The sequence below is a fragment of the Rhinoraja longicauda genome, chromosome 12 (assembly GCF_053455715.1).
Source record: "Rhinoraja longicauda isolate Sanriku21f chromosome 12, sRhiLon1.1, whole genome shotgun sequence".
Classification (NCBI taxonomy): domain Eukaryota; kingdom Metazoa; phylum Chordata; class Chondrichthyes; order Rajiformes; family Arhynchobatidae; genus Rhinoraja; species Rhinoraja longicauda.
The window spans coordinates 11824237-11840487 of NC_135964.1; the positions used below are offsets into that span (position 1 = coordinate 11824237).

The window sequence follows — 16251 nt, forward strand, 5'->3', positions numbered from 1 at the left end:
GATTGGCGTAAAGCGAGGTGCCAGGGGTTGCTCTCGATGGTGGGAGGGATTTTCGGATCTCACTGGACAGCTACTGCCCGCCTCAAGCTGGGCAGCCCCCAGCCAATAAGGTGCTGTCCCGCCAGGGTCTGCTATCCTCACTGGGTGCACGGGGATTAGGAACCATCCGAACAGCAGATCGCAACCATTGCACCTGCAAACGAAAGAACACATCAAAAGAGACCAGCTCTTAAACTGGGATCTTGGAATGTCCGAACAATGATGACCGGCCTCTCTGAAAACCCACAGGACCTCAGCCATTCCAGGAAAACAGCTGTCATAAACAACGAGCTCAAGAGACTCAACGTAGACATAGCCACCCTTCAGGAAACAAGGCTGGCAGACTCGGGCACATTGAAGGAGAAGGACTACACGTTCTACTGGCAGGGGAAGGACTCTGACAAGCCCAGGGAGCATGGAGTAGGCTTCGGAGTAAGGACAGCCTGCTGAACATGGTGGAACCAGGCAGAAATGGCTCAGAGCGACTCCTGACTCTCCCCCTCAACACCACCGCAGGCCCAGTCACCCTTATCAGCGTGTGTGCCCCGACACTGTCCTCCACATCAGACACAAAGGACGAGTTCTACGAGAACCTCGCATCCATCATCAGCAGCATCCCCAGCAAGGAAGAACTTGTTCTCTTGGGCAACTTCAACACCAGAGTGGGCGCAGACCACGAATCATGGTCTTCCTGCCTTGGGCAGTTTGGTGTGGGCAAAATGACTGAGAACGGACAGCGACTGCTCGAGCTGTGCACTTACCATGACCTGTGCATTGCCAACTCGTACTTCCAGACAAAGCCCCAGCACAAGGTTTCCTGGAGGCACCCACGCTCAAAGCACTGGCATCAACTGGATCTGATCCTAGTCAGACGTGCCGCCCTCAAGAACGTTCTCCACACACGCTCCTACCACAGTGTGGAATGTGACACAGACCACTCATTGGTGTGTTGCAAGATCAGGCTACAACCAAAGAGGTTCTACCATACCAAGAAGCAGGGGAAATCCCGCATCAATGACAGCAAGATGCCCCATCCAGACCTCGTGCAACAGTTTGCAGAGGCTTTTGAGAGAGAACTTGGCATCTCGCGTCCTGGAGACTCTGCAACAGAGAAGTGGGAAACTCTGCAGGACACCATGCACCGCACAGCCTTGGCTAGTTTTGGGAAGAAGATCTCAAGGACACACGACTGGTTTGAGGCCAAGTTGACCGAGATGACTCCCGTCATTGAAGCCAAGCGCGTCGCCCTAGCCAAGTACAAGCGGTTTGCAGATCCTCAAGGCTTCCAGGAGCAAGGCTCAGCAGACTGCCAGGCATTGTGCCAATGAGTACTGGACACAGCTTAGTGAGGCCATCCAGATGGCCGCCATAACAGGGAACATCAGGGGAATGTACAATGGCATTAAGAAAGCACTAGGACCAGTCCAGAGCAAGACAGCCCCCCTCAAATCCTCCACTGGGGAAGTAATCACAGACAAATGCCAGCAGATGGAGAGATGGGTGGAACACTACTCCGACCTCTACTCGAGAGAGAACACTGTGTCCTCAGCCCTTGATGCCATCGAGTGCCTGCCGACCATGGATGAGTTAGATGGAGAGCCGGCGGTAGAAGAGCTTAGCAAGGCCATTGACAGCCTGGCCTCAGGCAAGGCCCCAGGCAGCAATGGGATTCCCCCCAACCTGATCAAGCACTGCAAGGCTACCTTACTGCTTCCTTTGCATGAAGGCCTCTGCCAGTGCTGGCAAGAAGGAGCTGTACTGCAGGACATGAGAGATGCCACGATCATTACCCTCTACAAGATCAAGGGCAAGAGAAGCAACTGCAACAACTACAGAGGCATCTCCCTCCTCAACATCATCGGCAAGGTCGTTGCTCGGGTCATCTTGATCTGCCTGCAGAAGCTGGCAGAACGTGTCTACCCAGAGTCACAGTGCGGTTTTGGAGCTGGAAGGTCAACAGTAGACATAGTCTTCTCCCTTCGCCAGCTCCAGGAGAAGTGCAGAGAACAGCGGATGCCCCTGTATATTGCTTTCATTGACCTCACCAAGGCGTTCGACATCGTAAGCAGAGATGGCCTTTTCAAGGCTCTCCCAATGATCGGCTGCTCACCAAAACTGCAGAGCATGATAGAATCCTTCCACATCAACACGAAGGGGACAATGCAGTTCAATGGCAGTTTCTCGGAGCCTTTCGACATCCGCAGTGGCGTCAAACAAGGCTGCGTCCTCACTCCCACACTGGGATTTTCTTCGCTCTGCTCCTGAAACATGCCTTCGGCACCGCAACAGAGGGGATCTACCTGCGTACTAGATCAGACGGCAGGCTCTTCAACCTCACCCGCCTCTGAGCCAAGATAAAAGTACGTGAAGCTCTCATCAGAGACATGTTGTTTGCCGATGACATAGCAGTTGTGTCCCACACCCAGCAGGAACTACAGTCATTGATGGACCACTTCTATCGGGCTTGCAAGGACTTTGGGCTGACCATCAGCCTGAAGAAGACGAACGTCCTGGGACAGGATACAGAGGCACCGCCTATCATCACCATCGACGACTACGAACTCGATGCCGTCCATCAGTTCACGTACCTTGGCTCCACCATCACTGACAACCTTTCCTTGGACACAGAGATTGACAAGAGGATCGGGAAGGCAGCTACAACTCTCGCTCGCCTCACAACTCGAGTGTGGACCAAACCAAAGCTGACAGTGAAGACAAAGATAGCAATCTGCAATGCCTGTGTCAACAGCATGCTGCTGTACAGCAGTGAGACATGGACTACATATGCCAGACTGGAGAGAAGACTCAACACCTTCCACATTAGAAGCTCCGCCGTATCCTGGGTATATCCTGGCAAGACAGAGTGTCCAACACCGAGATTCTGTCTCGCGCTGGCCTTCCGAGTATGTACACTCTACTCAGGCAGCACAGGCTGCGGTGGCTGGGCCATGTCCACCGCAAGGATAATGGCCGTATTCCAAAAGACATCCTCTATGGAGAGCTAACATCTGGGAGGAGAACAATAGACAATAGACAATAGGAGCAGAAGGAGGCCATTCGGCCCTTCGAGCCAGCACCACCATTCAATGTGATCATGGCTGATCATTCTCAATCAGTACCCTGTTCCTGCCTTCTCCCCATACCCCCTGACTCCGCTATCCTTAAGAGCTCTATCTAGCTCTCTCTTGAATGCATTCAGAGAATTGGCCTCCACTGCCTTCTGAGGCAGAGAATTCCACAGATTCACAACTCTCTGACTGAAAATGTTTTTCCTCATCTCAGTTCTAAATGGCCTACCCCTTATTCTTAAACTGTGGCCCCTTGTTCTGGACTCCCCCAACATTGGAAACATGTTTCCTGCCTCTAACGTGTCCAACCCCTTAATAATCTTATACGTTTCGATAAAATCTCCTCTCATCCTTCTAAATTCCAGTGTATACAAGCCTAGTCGCACCAGTCTTTCAACATATGACAGTCCCGCCATTCGGGGAATTAACCTAGAACCATCGGCTGACCCCAGCTACGTTACAAGGATGTCTGCAAGAGAGATTTGAAGGCGCTCGACATCGATGTGGAGTCCTGGGAAAGCCTTGCAGCTGACCGTACGAGGTGGAGAGGTACCCTGAACCAACATCTCAAAATGGAGGAAGAGAAACTGATGAATGCAGAGGCAGAAAAGCGGGCACGCACACAGGAGCGCGGCAACTTTAACAGACCAGAGTCCACACACAAATGTGACCTTTGCGACAGAGACTGTCACTCCCGCGTTGGTCTCTTCAGCCACAAGCGAAGCTGCTCTAGCCGAGGTGTGGAGCAAGCAGCCAACGAAGATGCATCACCCATGGTCAGCCATGACCGAGGGGGCCTAAGAAGAAGGTTGATTATTCAATGAAATGAATGAATTATAGCAAGTGTTTGTAGAACTGTGTGATGTGGGCAATTGTGTAAGAAGGAACTGCAGATGCTGTTTTAAACCAAAGATAGACACAAAATGCTGGAGTAACTCAGCAGGACAGGCAGCATCTCTGGAGAGAAGGAATGGGTGATGTTTCGGGTCGAGACCCTTCTTTAGACTGAAAGTCATGGGAAAGGGAAACGTGAGGTATAGACGATGATGTTGTGAGACCACAAAGGCGCAACGGTAGAGTTGCTGCCTTACAGCGCTTGCAGCGCTGGAGACCCGGGTTCGATCCCGACTACAGGTGCTGTCTGTACGTACTCCCTGTGAAAACCGTGTGGGTTTTCTGTGAGATCTTCGGTTTCCTCCCACACTCCAAAGACAGGTATGTAGGTTAATTGGTTTGGTGTATGTGTAAATTGTCCCTAGTGTGTATAGGATAATGTGCGGGGATCACGGGTCGGTATGGACTCGGTGGGCCGAAGGGTCTGTATCTGCGTTGTATCTCTGAAAAGAAAATGAATTAAAGATATGTAAAAAAGTAACAAGTAAAAAGTAACAATGATAAAGGAAACAGGCCATTGTTAGCTGTTTGTCAGGTGAGAATGAAAAACTAGGGCATTCTTTAGGGATCAGGGGTTCCCCTCTTCCATCATAGATGAGGCCCTCACATGTGACTCCTCGGTACCCCTTTATTCCGCCCTTGTTCCCCCTCCCCTAGTCCTTTTCACCCTATAAATTGTTGCACACAACACATAATCCGACAACATTTTTGCGACCTCCAATGGGATCCCAACACTAGTCATGTCTTCCCATATCCACCCCTTTCCGCCTTCCACAGAGACCGTTCCCTCTGCAACTCACTGGTTAACTCATCCCTTCCCACCCAAACCACCCCCTCCCCAGGTATTTTGGTCTGCAACCGCAGGAGATGCAACACCTGTCCCTATACCTTTTCCCTGGACTCTGTCCAGGGACCCTGACAGTCTTTTCAGGTTAGGCAGAGGTTCACTTACACCCCCTCCAACCTCATCTATTATATCAATTGTTCAAGATGTGAACTCATATACATCGGCCAAACGTCGACTGGGCAATCGTTTCACTGAACACCTTCGCTCAGTCCGCTTGGACCTACCTGATCTCCCAGATGCTAAACACTTTTAATTCCCCTTCCCATTTCCACACTGACTTTCTGTCCTTGGCCTCCTACATTGTAAGAGTGAGGCTAAACGCAAAGTGGAGGACAGCTTCTCATATTTCGCTTGGGCAGCTTACAGCCCAGGGGTATAAATATTAATTTCTCTAACTTCAAGTAACCCCTACATTCCCTCTCTCTCCATCCTCCCCCACCCAAGTCACACCAGTTTTTCATTTACACCTAGCAAACAGCTAACAATCAGCCATGATCATATTGAATAGTGGTGCTGGCTCGAAGGGCCGAATGGCTTGCAGCCACGCAATGTAAATAGGATCCTCTTTACTGCCAAGCTTAAACTGAGCAGGAAGTCTTTCGGTTTCAGATGCAGCATATTTCTGTAATTGAACACACAATTTATGATCTTGCCTGAGATGGTTTCTCAGGTACAGCAGTGCTGTTATTTGGCCCATTTGGAGCTTGAGTATCTTCCTTTTATGGAAATGGATCAACATTGTTTGCATGGTAAAATATAACCATATATTTTACTATATGGTTGGTACAGTAACCTATATTGAGGGGATTTGATCATGGTGGTATCCTTTCATGAGGCGAACTGGGAGCTTCTTTTTATTATGTGTTTCTTCAAATGGAAGACAAACCCAACCCGGATTAGATAGTTTAGTACTGGTTAATTTGCTTTATTTATATACTAAAACTCTCGTTTGTTTGTTTGTTTGTTCCTGAACTACAGCCAAAATGGTACATGATAGCGCGACAATTTTAGGCCCACCTTACTCACCGTCGCCCCGTTGGTGGTAATGGAAGAAGTTTAATTGAGATTGGTGTTATATTTTATGTTATTCACATTTTAAAGTTTAAATCTATCTCCTAGGGAGGGAGGGAGTGGCTGGAGGGAGGATAAGGGGGGTTGAGGGGGATGGAGTGGAGGGGAAGGGGAAGGGGGCTTGAGGGGGAGGGGAGGGGTGTGGAGGGAGGGGGGAGGAAGGAGAGAGGGAGGAGAGGGGGAGAGAGCAAGGGGGTGAGAGAGGATAAGGGGTGAGAGAGGATAAGGGGGTTGAGAGGGATGGAGTGGGGGGAGGGGTTGGGGAGGGGAGGAGGGGAATGAAGGGGTTGGGGGAGGGGAGGAGGGGAATGAAGGGGGTGGGAGGGAGGGGGGGGGTGGGAGGGAAGGGAGGGGGGATGGAGGGAGAGGGGGATGGAGGGAGAGGGGTAAGGGGGGGAAGGGACAGGGAGGGGCGGGGGGCGGGGGGGCGGAGGAGAGGGTGCTGCACCAATGCAGGAGAGATTTGGGCCCAACGGGTCCACTTGTCTAGTTCCTCTATAAACTTCAACCAATGGAAAGGTAATCATGATCAGACTCAGTTAATTAAATCTGTAACATTTGTCTTTACATAATAATATGGAAACACCATGTTTTATTTACATCGGCGAAACCAAGCGCAGGCTCGGCGATCGCTTCGCTCAACACCTGCGCTTGGTCCTCATTAACCAAACTGATCTCCCAGTAGCCGAGCACTTCAACTCCCCCTCCCATTCCCAGTCTGACCTTTCTGTCATGGGCCTCCTCCAGTGCCATAGTGAGGCCCACCGGAAATTGGAGGAACAGCACCTCATATTTCGCCTGGGCAGTTTGCAGCCCAGTGGTATGAACATCGACTTCTCCAACTTTAGATAGTTCCTCTGTCCCTCCCTTCCCCTCCTCCTTCCCAGATCTCCCTCTATCTTCCTGTCTCCACCTATATCCTTCCTATGTCCCGCCCCCCTGACATCAGTCTGAAGAAGGGTCTCGACCCAAAAAGTCACCCATTCCTTCTCTCCCGAGATGCTGCCTGACCTGCTGAGTTACTCCAGCATTTTGTGAATAAATCGATTTGTACCAGCATCTGCAGTTATTTTCTTATGTTACCCCCAGATGTTTATAACATAACATAACATAACATAACAACACTTTATTGTCACTCGGCACAACACCGAGCGAAATTTCAGCAGTCACACAAAATACAGCAAAAAGAAAAGAACACAGGACACCCGACCCCAACACAAACATCCATCACAGTGACTCCAAACACCCCCTCACTGTGATGGAGGCAACAAAACTTCCCCTCTCTTCCCCCCGCACCCACGGACAGGCAGCTCGACCCCTACCGAGGCAAACGACACGCACAGCCCCCGCAAGGGGATGGAAGGCCCCCCGGCCGAGCCGCCCCGGGCACCGAAACGTCCCGCGGCCACACCGGGCGATGTTAAGTCCAACGGCCGAGCCGCACCGGGCACTGAAACGTCCCGCGGCCGAACAGCGCTGACGATGTTAAGTCCAGCGGCCAAGCCGCACCGGGCACTGAAACGTCCCGCGGCCACACCGGGCGATGTTAAGTCCAGCGGCCAAGCCGCACCGGGCATTGAAACGTCCCGCGTCCGAGCCGCACCGGGCACTGAAACGTCCCGCGGCCACACCGGGCACTGAAACGTCCCGCGGCCACACCGGGCGATGTTAAGTCCAGCGGCCGAGCCGCACCGGGCACTGAAACGTCCCGCGGCCGAGCCGCACCGGGCACTGAAACGTCCCGCGGCCGCACCGGGCGATGTTAAGTCCAGCGGCCGAGCCGCACCGGGCACTGAAACGTCCCGCGGCCGAGCTGCGCCGGCAATGTTAAGGCCCGCAGCCGAGCCGCACCGGGCACTGAAACGTCCCGCAGCCGAGCTGCGCCGGCAATGTTAAGGCCCGCAGCCGAGCCGCACCGGGCACTGAAACGTCCCGCAGCCGAGCTGCGCCGGCAATGTTAAGGCCCGCAGCCGAGCCGCGCCCCGGGGAAGAGACCTAATAAAATAAAGGTTTCCCCCCGCCCCACCCGCCCACCCCACCCCACCCCACACCCCCACCACACACCCCCACCACACATACACAGCCAAAAACAGAAACAAAAACCATCCCAACACCGACACAAACAAAAAAAAAGAAAAAAAGACAACAGACTGCCAGAGAGCCGCAGCCGTTAGGCGCAGCCAACTCCTCCCATACTTGACATATAAAATAATTTCATAATGTCATTCAGCATTTCTAAACATTGAGTCTCAGGAAAATCTTTTGCAGATTCCTCCTTAAAATGTAATTAGCTGATTTTGTCCCTTCCATTTCTTAACCGACTACCTCTTTCCTCTGTACAAAGTGAACAAAAGATTAAGAGGATATCAGAATCAGAGTCTTGCCAGCACTATCCATGTGCAGTGTTTTACTAAACACTAAGACAAAATAATTAACTACTTATTTAGCTGTCCAGAGGTAAGCAGCATTTGAGCCAGCTCATTAGCATTATATTTTCATGTTGCTTTGATGCTTTTATTTAAACTAGTGTAAATTCACATGAAATATAATGTTTAAGTCAGATTCTTTACTTCCTTAACAATTGTGGGATAAATGGTCATAACCGCTCCAAAGGCTAACAACTTAATCATTTAAATGTACACATTTTAAAAAGTGCACAATATTTTTGCCACCAGATTTTTTAGCATGCAACTAAAAACAATTTTGAGGAACTTTCAGTGCTAAATTTGTTATGGATAGGGAGCGTTGCTAAATATTCATTGCCTTCGATTTGTCCATTTGAAAACTTATTTTGAAAATCCAGCCTCCTGTTGCTAAGCATAAAAATTGAAAATGTGGACATATAAGAGTTATAGATTTTGTTTACAGAAGTTTCCAATGTAAATAAATTTATGCAGCTTTTGTGATAGTGATATTTTAATATTTGCTTTATAAAAGTTCATGGGTTTTCATATGATTTCCTGCAGGAACTTCCGTTAGTACAGTGTTTAAAAAAATCTCCTGTAGGTACTACAGCACCAGGCAAGTTACTGTCTCCAGAAAGAAATTACAATGGTTCTGGATAGAAAAATAAATGATTAAGCAATTCTAAAATTTATAGCCAAGGATAAAAGGATTATCTTATTCACAAGCATGACATTGGTGCAGGTTCAATTTAATCACTAATATCAAAGAATTTAGAGAAATGTAATATTTTAATTTATTTCAAACACAATTATTACCCAAATCTCTGTTAACTTTCATTTCCCTTGCAATCTTTAAGTGGTTTAAAATCATTCCCTCTGATTTAGAACCAGGGCCATCTTACTTACAGGCACTACTCGCCTTGAATTTTTTTTATCAATTAGCGATGTCACTTGCCTTATTTTTTGGTTTTATATCTGACCCATTAACAAGCACCACTAATTATTGGATAAAATCAAGTGAGAGCCTGACTCAAACAACATGGTTCCCAGATAACGTGTGCTGACCTTATGATCAGTCATAGGCTGAGTTTTTGACAGCCACCACAATAGCATTGTAGATGAATTAATGACTTTGCCTGTATGTATTGGACTCCATCTAATATTTTCTGACATCAGCATTTACTGAAATTGATTTGGTCACCATTATCGTATCACTGTTCTGTTGGTATCTGTAAGAACGCAGATAGAATATATTGGAGCAATACCAATAGATGAAGTTATGTTATATATTTTGGGAAAATATTGTAAATGATGAAAAACAATTTTTGTTCCTTTTCACTTCAAAAGCTACTTGATAATTACCCAGTTTGTATTGCTAATACGTGACTAGGAAAGGTTCAGAGGGATATGGGCCAATTGCAAGCAGATGGAACTTGCTTAGATGGGGTATCTTGGTCGACATGGTCAAGTTGGGCCCACGGGCCTGTGACTCTATACAAACATGTGCAGAGTAGTTACATTTTCCAACTACATTGTGAATTGTTTAACATTTTGATTGTTCTATTTTCACCTCGTCTCTTCAGTTCTTTTGATTTGTATCTTATCACTGGTTTATATATTATCACTTTTAAAACAATTGGTCCAAAAGAAAAGCATTCCCCATTTTAGAAATTATCGAACACAAGATAAAATTTGAAGTGTATCCAAACTGTCTTGTAAAGATAAAGGATCAAGGTTAACATTAAAAAAAAGTTAACTGGGCATATAAGGGGAATTAGTATAAAGGTGATTATAATTAGTTGTCTTTTTGAGAATGAAGTTAGAACATTGCTGCATAAATTCAATGATGCTCTAAAATGTAGCAGAGGGTTGCAAAGTAGCGTGAAAGAATAGTAAAGGCATGATTATGTTGGTGGGCTGAGCTACCTTTCTATCCATGTATGTGTGTGGAAATCTATACATTACTAAAACTCTCATCTTGTTTGTTCCATTTGTTTGTTCCCCCGTATGTTTGTTCCCCCGTATGTTTGTGCCCCTGTCACATGATAGCGCGACAGTTTTAGGCCCACCTTACCATTGTCTGTAGTACTCAAGTTTCATTCAAATTGGTCTTATATTTTAAAAGTTAGAGACATTTTAAAGTTTAAAAATTACCGTTTCAACTTACCCTGGCCGTCTTCAGCAGTCGACGTCACAATGGGACCTGCCCGAGTGAGAGGAGTGGCGGCCAATGAGTGGCTGCTGAGCCGACGAGCTGCCGCTAACTTTAATAAATGCGCTTCCCCTTCCCCCCCCCCTTGCCGGGAGGATCGGTGCCCGTCCTGGCGTGCCCCACGCCTGACCTTCCTCCCGTGGTGCAGCGCGGCAGCAGAGGGTCCAACAAGATGGCCATCGCCACCGTTCGCCGTTGAGCTGCAGGCTTCGGTCCATAGCTCGCTCTGGCTGCAGTGCTGGCCGCAAGGGCCAAGGTGAGTGGCCGCCTCAGGACTCTGCAGAGATACCTGTACTCGGAGCGTCCTCCCAGGTGGCACGTGCTGGCGACACACTTTTTCCAACGGGGCCGCTGCCTTCAAGCAGGTACGCGGATCCCGATGGTGGGCGTCAGCCGTGCTATCCTGCTGGGAATGCCCGGCTTCTACCGGGACTTGCTGAGAGTCTGGAACCTGGTTGCTGTCGACCGGGCCCCCCCTCCGCTGACGGAGGGCGGCGGCCCAGGCTTGAGAGCAGCCGGCCCTTGTCCTGCCCCGCTGGGTGTCGGAGAGGCTCAAATGTGTGGAGCACCTGCGGCTGAGCAAACCCCCGCTCAACCGGAAGTACTCGTCGGACCGAGGCGCCGTAATCCTTCCCGGGAGCCGGTCCCACACAACATGAGTCGCATTTCCTCGACACCCTTCATCTCCCTCCGAGACGCAGGGAGGCGTGTCCTGTACGGGCTCCTCCTCCACACCCTGCACTTCCTCGCCCTGGTCCACCGTCCGGACACTAAGTGGCGGTCAGTGTTGCCTTCTGGTCGCGAGGTGACCCCGCGGTGGGGGTCCCTCTACGCAGGAATTCTGCCCCTCTCCATCGGGGACCTGGGGTGGAAGATATTGCACCGAGGAGTCCCCTGCAACCTGTTCCTCGCGCGGTTCACAGACTCGCCAGCCGCCTGCCACTTTTGCGGGTTGGAAGAGTCTGTGTACCACGTGTACATGCAGTGTGTGAGGTTGCAGCCCCTGTTCCAATATCTAAAGGGGCTGCTCCTTGCTTTTTGGCTGCATTTTTCACCCACCATCCTCATCTTTGGACACCCTGTGCGTAGGGGAGAGGGTAGGGCCGAAGATGTCCTTGTTGGGTTGCTCCTGGGCCAGGCCAAGCTGGCCATCCGAGACTCACGGCGCCAGGCGGAAGAGGGCTCTGCCCGAGCCAGCTGCCTGCCCCTTTTCCGGGGTTACGTCCGTGCCCGGGTGGTGTTGGAGAGGGACTATGCGCTGTCCACGGGCACCCTGGAGGAATTCCGGGACCGCTGGGCACCGCGGGGGATTGGATGTATCCTGGATGGGGATTGTAATATAATTGTATGATAGTTTTAATAGGTATATTTGTTTGTATAATATTCTGGTGGTGGGATCTGTTTTGGTTTTATTGTATTGTATATATTATTTTAATATTTGAATAAATATTTTTGATTAAAAAAAAAAAAAAAGGTGAGTGGCTCCCTCTCCCCTTCTCTGTCCCCCCTCGACTGCCCATGGCCCCGAGGTACACTCCTTGCCTGGCAACAGGTTCACGGATCGTCAGTTAGGGGAGGCTTGCCACGCCCACGGGATCGTCAGTTGGGGGAGGGTAGCCACGCCCGCAGGAGCCCCTGCGGGAGAGATTTGGACCCAATGGGTCCACGCCCATCTAGTGGTATATAAGATTTAGTACGAGCAAACGCAAGGTGACCCTGAGCAAGCAGAATAAGCAATAAAATTATAAAATGAATAGTACTTGAAACAGGAGACCAAACAGAAAAGGGATATCTAAATATCATCTATATTTTTTCAAGACCAACAGCATAAAGTATGACAGAAATAATGAAAAACTTTAGAATTAATGGCCTTATCCAGTAGGATAATATAAAGCCCTAAAAATATTAAGCACACATCAAAATTGGTGCAACCAATCTTGACACAATATTCTAGGATAGCAGGGATATCTTAACATTGTGGTAAATACAGAGGAAAGCGCCCAAACTCAAGTTTTCCTTTATGCCCAATAAACTCACATCTGTTTAAAATTCTGTTTAAAATTCTAATGATGAAATTGTAATGGGCTTATAAAGCTAAAGCAAGGAAACATTGTTTCATGTTGGTACATATGTCAATTAAATACTTGATTTGATTCTTAAATTCTATTTCAAATTATAGTCAATAAACTCTGTCCATTCCAAACTCTTTAGATAATGCTGTGCCAAAACTCGAGGGATGTAAATCCATTTTTGCTACTAACTCTAAATGGCTACAAGAATATCAGAGAGTGGTGAACACAGCCAGTTCATCACAGGCTTGTCACATCCTTCCATCCATCCCTCTTCACAGCACATTGCACCAGGAAGGCTAGAGGTATTGTCAAAGATGCCTGGCATGTTGGCCATTCCCATTTCTCTCTTCCACATTGTGGGAAAAGGTACAGGAGGCTGAAAGCTCAGATATCCATATTTTAGAATAGCTTCTTCCCCACTTCTATCCAACTCTTGAACCAATCATAATTATTTTTTATTTTTTATTTGTCATATGTAGGTTGGCACAGGGTCAACGATACAATTCAATGTATTTGACAAGACAACGGGTCACCTCAGCAGTAATATTCTAAGGATAAATAAGATAAAAATGACATTAGTAAGGTAAAAAGACAATATTATAATAACATATATGATGTGAAATATGTTTATGAGTTCAGAAGCCTGATGGCCTGACGGTAGAAACTGTTCTTAAGTCTGGTGGTACGCGCAGCCATACCCCTGTATCATCTGCCTGACGATAACAAGGAGAACAGCCTGCGTGCTGGGTGGCTGTGGTCCTTGATGATGCTGCGTGCCTTCCGCAGGCACCGCCGGTAGAAAATGTCCTGAATGGCCGGGAGACAGTTGCCAGTGATGTGCTGTGCCGTCTTCACCACTCTCTGTAGTGATTTGTGGTTGTGGGCTCTTTCGCACCCCATTCTGGGAGGTGGTGCCATGTACTCTACTCTGAAGAAACACAATCTGCCACAGGCAATGATGGTCCAATTCTATATTGCTAGCATTGAGTCCATCCTCATCTTCCCCATCATGGTCTGGTTTGGCTCAGCCACCAAGCACGACATCCAGAAGCTGCAACGGATCGTTCGCACAGCTGAGAAGGTTGTTGGCTGCAACCTTCCCCCCATTGACGAACTGTACACTGCAAGGGCCAGGAATCTCTGACCCCTCTCACCCTGGCCATAAACTCTTCGAAGCACTTCCCTCTGGAAGGAGACTTCGGACTGTCAAAGCAGCCACAGCCAGACATAAAAACAGCTTTTTTCCAACGAGTGATAGTTCTATTCAATAACCAAAGTCTGTAGTCTCTTTTTTGTTTTGGTTTATTTTCACCCACATGTTTAGACCATAATGGTGTATCCTTATTGTTTTGATGTGGTTATGCTTTATTCTTAATTGTTAACTATGTTTGTGTTGTCATTTGTGAGCGGAGCACCAAGGCACATTCCTTGTATATGCATACTTGGCCAATAAACATTCATTCATTCATTCATTCATTTTTGCACTCTGGCAAAAAAAGGATTTGCTGCTTCTTGCAGTCTCTATTGTATTTATATGAACCCTCATGCACAATTCTGTACTAAAAGTGCTGTTTCAAGTATGGCAGAATTAGGATAAATACTTTTGTATCTGTGATGTTGGAAGTTTAATTGCTTCTAATCAGATGTGGAATAAATTGATCCGCCATTTACTGATGAGTATTCAGTGGACAACAGATCTTTGGCATTCTCCATCCCAGAGGGATCTGTAATATCCAGTCGATAAAACTTTCAAACATTGAAAGGATCAGGTGATGGGGTTGGAAAGTGGGCAAGAGACACAGGATCAGCCAATACATTAACTGGTTGAAAAGATTCATAGGGTATTTTGGCCTCCTCTTGTAACTATTTGCAAGTTCGCACTGTTTGTTTTACTCTGCAATTCATAGACAAAATCCTTGTCGCCTAATAGAATGATTACTCTTTCATTGGCTGAACTGTGGAAGAACATTAGAAATATTGGTGGTGTGGGTCATATTAACACAAAGAGATATTTTGCCAAAGCTTACAAGTTTCTAATAGTTACAAATAACTATGATATTCAATGTATATTCACAAATACTGTAGAAAAGGCATGTAGCTTCAATCTCAGAAGATGAGCAAAGAGTTTGGATTTAAATACTTAGCAGAGAAAAACAAAGTGAAAAACAATGGCATGGCAGGAATGACATTTTGAGTCAGCAATTCTAAGAGGACATGAGGCAGAATTTTAGAGAAAGAAACTATTCAGAGTTGGATCTATATTGTGTCTTTTCCTTTCAGCATGTCCCAAAGCAATTCACAGCCAATGAATTGTTTTGGAAAAGTGGGCACTATTGCTATCCAGCCATATAAAGCAGCATGCTTTACAAACTGCAAGATAAAAGACTGGCTCTTTGGTTGAGATTTTTGATCTTTGGGGCCAGTTGGATAGAGCACAATGGTATGTCCACTGTGCTGTGAAACAGAGGCAGATTAGTTATAGATTTGTGAATTAGCTGTTCAGTGGCCGAGTTTCATATGCTCCTCAAAGGGGATGGGGTAGGTTGGGGAGATGGAAAGACAGGAGTGCTAAGAAAAACTCAAAGTAGTCACTGCGGAGAAAATTCGATAATGCTCAGCAGCAGGATATGAGAGTCTCAAAGATGCACTGTTTTAGAGTGGTTATGTGCGTGTTGTGGGAAGAAGAATGCTTGGTATCAAAACTGTTTCGAATAGTTGGGGAAGAAATACGGATACTGTATCACAGAAGTACAAAGTTATGCCCAGTTCTGTAAATTGAATAAGTGGCAATAATGCTCAACAACTGTTCAGTGATGAGTTTGGTATGAAGGTGGGCTGTGTCTAGTTAAAGACAAGCCAAAAAAACTGTGAGGAAGTGTGGAATGGAGGGGCATCTTTTTAACGCATCCACCAATATACAATCACACTGTAGTGCTCTACGAGGTAAGGGGAAGCTGGTGTTGGAGGGAGTGGGGTTTTAGTGTGTGCTCCATTCCTGTTTTCATAAGCAACTATTTGTTTATCATCTATATACTAAAACTCACGTTTGTTTGTTTGTTTGTTCCTGAACTACAGCCAAACAGTACACAATAACACAACAAATTTAGACCCACCTTACTCACCGTCATCCCTTTGGTGCTAATGAAAGTGTCATTGAAATCGGTGTTATATTTTTTACGTTATTCACATTTTAAGTTTAAATCTATCCTGGGGAGGGAGGGGGAAGGGAGGGTGGGGTTTGAAGGGGATGGAATGGGGGGAAGAAGGGGGGTGGGAGAGGAGAGAGGGGGGAGGAGAGGGGGAAGGAGTGGAGGGAAGGGGGTAGGGGAAGAGGGGGGAGGAGGGAGGGAAGAGGAGGGTGGAGGGAGGAGGGAGGGAGAGGGGAGGGGAGGGGGAGAGGGTGCTGCACCAATGCAGGAGAGGTTTGGGCCCAACGGTCCACTTGGTCTAGTCTTACACTAAAAATGTGTTTAAAATTGTTTCTTTTTTTTTCCTGTGCTCAAATAACAGCTGCTACAGTGGGCTGTTCTCTGGTGTGACTCAGTCACCAGGTTATGAAACTAGAAAAAAACGGAATCAGTGTGGTATTATTTCTTAATGTGTTTTCTCAGATGGCTCTGAAGCCAGGCGACTCTGTGTGCTG

At 47.6% G+C, this 16251-nt stretch overlaps 1 protein-coding gene across 1 annotated transcript in view; it reads right to left on the reverse strand.

The window, feature by feature from the left end:
* ildr1a (immunoglobulin-like domain containing receptor 1a) overlaps positions 1-16251 on the reverse strand; it is a 63406-nt gene that overhangs the window by 42110 nt on the left and 5045 nt on the right. The gene's annotated exons all lie outside the window — the stretch shown is intronic.